The following is a 6000-nucleotide window of genomic DNA, read 5'->3' on the forward strand; positions in this document are numbered from 1 at the left end:
TTTTCTTACCCTATGTAACTAAAAACAAGCTACAAGTGTCCCAAGAGGCCAGTAACACAAACTAGAAACTACAACACAAAGTAGGAACTCCACAAACTAGAAACAAACAGCTGCACCTGTTCTGACAGCTCTGATTTCACTTTGTGAGGAAAAATGTTAACCCTCATCGGTTACCATGAGAACTAGAGGACAAACAACCCAGCAAGTTTCCTAGAGGGGAAAAAAGAACGTGGCCATCTGTTTTAAAATTCTAGCCAACAAATTCCAATTGTATGTAAGTCCCAGCCCTAAAGAAGCCAGAACCTAAAGATGCAAATAAAAAAAAGAAAAATCTCGTCTTTTATTAATCAGAGAGCACTCATGTTTGGGGACACTGCAGGAAAAAAAATAGGGCAAAAATTGCAGTTCTTGTTATTGATTACAGAAAAATCTGTATTTCTGTGACTGGAACCTCCATGATGCTTCATCCGGACTCCTAGTAAACCAGAGTTCCACAAATTCCAAAGGAAAGACTAACTCAAAATTCTTAACTAATCTCCTTCTGTTGACACATCGGAATGGAGCCTTCTCTCAAATGTCCTTCTCCAAAGGCGTTTCGATTCAATAACAAATGACCCAAGTACCCATGTCTTTCCAAAGATGATCAGAAGCGACGCTCAGATGTCAAAAAAAAAGAAAACCTCCAATTGTCCAAAAAGCAATCAACACACACAATGTTCTTCTACAAGTAGAACAAAGAAATGTCAGAGTCTTTTAAGAATTGATGAAAGATGAAACAGGGAAAAAAAAAAAAAAACAAATGTCAGACCCTTTAAGGTCAGTCAACCAGGGCACTTCATTTTTATTTGAGTCAGTGAAAGCCTGAGATGAAGGAACATGTTTGGTAGTCATGGGAGGCACTCATGCTTGACCTGCTGTGACCTTTGAAAAATTGCCAGGCATCACTTCTCACTGTGTAGGATGAACACGTGAGTCTAAGCGTCACTGTATTGCGGTTGCCTAACTCCCAATATGCCTCCGGGCGGCGGGGGGCGGGGGGCACTATAGAATAATGGCTGAGAGCATAAATGCTGAAGCCACAGTACTTGGTTTCAAACCCTGGCTCTGCTAAGCTCTGTCATCACAGGCAAGCGACCTACTATGTGCCTCAGTTTCCTCATCACTAAAATGGGGAAGATATCGACACCTACTTCCTGGAGTAAAAATGAGTTAACATACGCAAAATAAAAGAGTGCCATGTAAATGTCACCTGCTATCCTCTCTGCCATGACAGAGAGAACTGTTACCGGTTCTGTTCGCTATCCATCCATAGTGGAGTATGAGTTGACTCCTAATGTTTGGGGAAAAAGAAGTGGAGGAGAACAGAAGCCACTGATACACAATGGAGAAAAGACAAATGGAAAAAGTACAAAAGTGAGAGAAAGTGCTAACATGACATGGGATCCTGAAGGGACTCATTGCATGTAAAAGAAAAGGGAAGTGAAGAAAGGAAACCTGATGGGTTAGAGTATTGATACAATTAGTGATGCCTGCTAAAGTACTCCACAACTTTTATTACTATGTAACAAGCAGCAATAACAATAGTTCATATTTAGAAAGTGCCAGCCACTGCTAGGCACGTAACATGCATTATCTCATTCTACCTTCATACACATACCAAAAAATCCTCCATGAGTCTGGTATTATTCTTCCCGTATTTCAAATGGAAAACTTGAAACTAAAGAGGTTCCTAATGTGTGAAGTTTGTGTGATATACCGAGCCAGGATGAAGACCAGTCTGACTCCAGAGGCCATACCCCCAACCACTGTGCTGTACTCATACCCACACAGGCATCAGGACACAGATTCAGTCCTGGAGAAACCCAAATGTTCAACTAGATGGAAGCAACCGTAAAAAAAATCTGGCTCCTGAAATTTACTGTTCTCCTCCTTGTAGTTTTATTTTTGGTGTTATATTAATAGTTTTATATTATAGGAGTCCACCAGTAGCAATGAACTTTTACTCTTTGATGGTCTTAATGACTCTGTGGATTCATTATAGTTATTGTATGTATGCAAAAAAAAAAAAAAAAGTACGGTTTCAAAAAAAAAAGTTTCAGAAAGCTGCTTTGAAACCGTATTTTTTTTGCATACATACAATAACTATAATGAATATATAAATAATATATATATATATATATATATATATATATTTGTAATGTGGTAGTAGGAGCCCTTCAGTTATAGAAATACAGATTTTCTGTAATCAATAACAGGTACCACATTGTGTGTGTGGGAACACACATATACACACATTACATATGTAATATACATATTATATATGTGTGTGTGTATATATACACACACACATATATTTAAGTCCCACATATCAAAATATTATAAGTCAACTCTAACTTTCCCATATGGGGAAAAAATGTGAAAAAAATTGAAAAAATGTGAAAAAAATGTGAAAAAAATGTGAAAAAAATGTGAAAAAAAATGAGAAGTTTGGTTTATAACCACAGGCACTTATGCTTGATAAACTATTACATTCCAGAAGACTGAAATATATCGTTTTCTAAGCCGAAATACAGTTTTCTAAAACACATATAAATCTTTTTCATAGGAAAACTAATTGCAGAAAATGATGAAGTTAATATTGCATCATAGCATACTTGACAAAATTCTTATGAATCTTTCATAGTTCCTTCAATATTTCCGTAGCACTAGGTCAGAAGGTGAAAGAACATGTTTATTGTGACCATGAAGTATGTTTTTGGGAAGAAATTTCACAAATATTTGAAGAGCCCCTAAGAAAGATGCAGGGTCACTAATCATCCAGGGAAACTTTATGTACTGTCGTCTTCATTCCACTGTAATGACACTATAACACTATATCCATATCAGGCACAAGAGAGCAAGTCATTGTTCAAAGTTGGGATTAATTTCCTCCAACCAGGAAGATGACAAATGATCACTTACATGCTGCATATGAGAATCTTAAGAATAACATGTGTTTAATCGGTGAAGTGATTTAAGGGTAATTACTTTGCATAAAAGACTGCTTATAAGAATTTAGGACTAAAGCTATGACCAGGATAGGGCATTTCCTTTTGATCTACTGATAATTAGAAACATCGAATAAACTATTGTCTTTATGTAACTGATTAAGTGGGATTAAAGAGGAGTTAGAATATTCTAGAGCCACTAGAAGATTTACTCCCCACCGCACCCACCTCATATGCCAGAGTACAGAAATCCTTCTCAACTATTTCTGGAGGTTCATTTTACTAAATTGTCTTAAGTCACACTGAAGATGTTTAGGAAATTAAGCTAAAATCATATGCTTGACCTAGAGTTGGCACTTATGTATTAAATAGATGAATGAATGGAAGGATGGAAAGACGGGTGGGTGGATGAATGGGTAACCCAGGAATAGTCAGGGTCTAAAGACAAGACTGTGGTAAGTCAGGGTCCACAGTGGTAGGTCAGGTTATTGGGAAGATTTCAATCCTAAGCAGTTAGAGCACTGGTTTTAAACTCTGGCCACACATTAATAGCACTAGGGGAGTATTTAATACACATACTTGGCTTAGAACCCACTACAGACCAATTAAATCAAAATCTTGACACATGATAGTAGATGGTACAACTTAAGTATTTTTCAAAAACTCTCCCAAGTAGAGTTAACAGGTTCTGCAAATAAAAATATAAGATTCCCAGTTAAATTTAAATTTCAGATAAAGAACAAATTTTTAGTTTAAGTATGTCCCAAATATTATACAGAATATACGCTAAAAACTTTTTCTGAAATTCATATTTAACTAGAAGTCCTTACTATATCTGCAACCTTATCCCCCAAAGACATTCTAATGTACAGTATTTAGAACCACTGAATTTCATTAAGATAAGCGGGTAGAGCAGGACATCAAGAAAAAATACAACAGCAGCAAAGTAGGATACCCAGCACCAAGGACTTGGCAAAAGACTGGGGATACAGGTCCAGAAGCAGTACTCTACCTTGGGAAGATTTATGGTGGTCAAATAAATCCGCAGTTTCAGAGAAGTTAGGGCATCTAGTAAGCCACATAGGCAGAATTCAAATTCAAGTGAATAAGACCGGGACCTAACTGTTTACTATGACACACTACGGGTGTTTTGACGGACAGAACACTGTTGTGGAAACAGAATCGGAAGGTGAGAACAGAATTCACAAACAGGCAAAATCCTTCACTCTGGCACCAAATTACAGATCCGAGAGACTTAGTGTTTTCTCTGCTAAGGAACAAATTCATTCCAGAGACTAGAATGTGTAATTCCAAGAAAGTCCTGAAGTGACCTTTGTACTGTGACTAGAGGCCTTTGGGGTTGAGGGCTGGACATTCTATTATGGCAGAATCAGTGAGTAAGCCAACATTCACTTCAAAAACTCTTAAAAATGCCTCTACTGACCAATATCATGTCAAAGCAACAGTCCAGATGAGAACAGTAAGAAAAGCAAGATAAATGTCAGTCACTACCTACAGGAATTTCCTTTTGCAAACTGAAGATGGCAAAATGAAAAACTTTGACACTAATGGAACCATCAAAGAAAAAAGATTTAGGGAGTCTTGCTGTCCCTAGAAAAATCCAAAGACACTAAAAAAAAAAAAAAAAAAAAAGCACATTAGAATATATAACAGTAGACCATATCTTATTTGGAATGCCAGTTTAAAAATATAGGAATAATGCCAACAAATATAGATCTTACAATCTCCAATAACTTCTATATATAAATATGAAAAAATGAGAAGCTAATGGAAAAATGGATAAAAGAGTATGAACAAGCACTTGCAAAATAGGGTATCCAAGTTACCAAAACAAAACACAAAAAGGCACTTAACTACTTCGGCAACCAGAAAAATGCACATGAAAATCACACAGTGATACTACTACATAGCTACCAAAATAAAATTGAAAAGACAATGTTGGGGTGTCTGGATGGCTCAGTTGGTTAGGCGTCTCTTGATTTTGGCTCAAGACCATGATCTCACAGGTTCATGAGTTCAAGCACCACATTGCACTTCATGCTGACAGTGCAGAGCCTGCTTGGGATTCTCCCTCCCTCCCTGTCTGCCCCTCCCCTGTTTGTGCTCTCTAAACAAACAAACTTAAAAAAAAAAAAAAAAAAAGACAATGTCAAGTGTTGGTAAGAACATGAGTTAACTGAAATTCATACCCTGTCAGGAGTGTAAATTAGATGAATCATTTTGGAAAATCATTCAGCACCACCTAGTATATTTATAAATACACATACCCTATGGCCCAACAATTTTACACCCCAGTACTCAACAGAAATGTGTGCAATATTAACCAAAATAATAACCCAGACTGGGAAAAAAATGTGTGATAATAGAATGGTTTAACAGATTGTGGTATATTTATGTGATGGATACAACATAGAAATTAAAATGAATAAACTGAAACTATTTATTCAAAGATTTGATGAATCTCCCAAATTTAAAGTGGAAGAAGCCAGAAAAAAAATACACTCTGTATGATTTGTATAAGTCCAAGAACAAGTAAAACAGCTCTAATGCTACAAGCCAGGTCAGGAATTATCTTGGAGCAAGATGTGGCATGGTAATTGGGAGGAAATATAATACTTGGGATGCTGACAACGTTCTATTTATTTACTTTATTGTTCTATTTATATCTCTGCATGCTATATTTTAACAAAAAGGTTTTCTTAATGAATTATGATGAGATTTAAAAGAATATTTGCATACATGGAAATACTCTAGTCTTGTATAGAAAAACTCAGTAACAAGGTATATTATATATAATTAATCTATAATATAATTCCCCCCGCAAATACCAACAGTGTTTTAGACTAAGGAGAGGGTCAGTAGACGACACTTAAATTCACATGAAAAATATAGAGTTCAGAATATTTTAAAATAAAATGAGGAAGGGCGTCTGGGTGGCTCAGTCAGTTAAGCGTCTGACTTCGGCTCACGTCAAGACCTCGCGGTTCGTTGG

Source organism: Panthera pardus, unplaced genomic scaffold (genome assembly GCF_024362965.1).
Source record: "Panthera pardus isolate Hobbes unplaced genomic scaffold, ASM2436296v1 HiC_scaffold_26, whole genome shotgun sequence".
In the NCBI taxonomy this organism is placed as follows: Eukaryota; Metazoa; Chordata; class Mammalia; order Carnivora; family Felidae; genus Panthera; species Panthera pardus.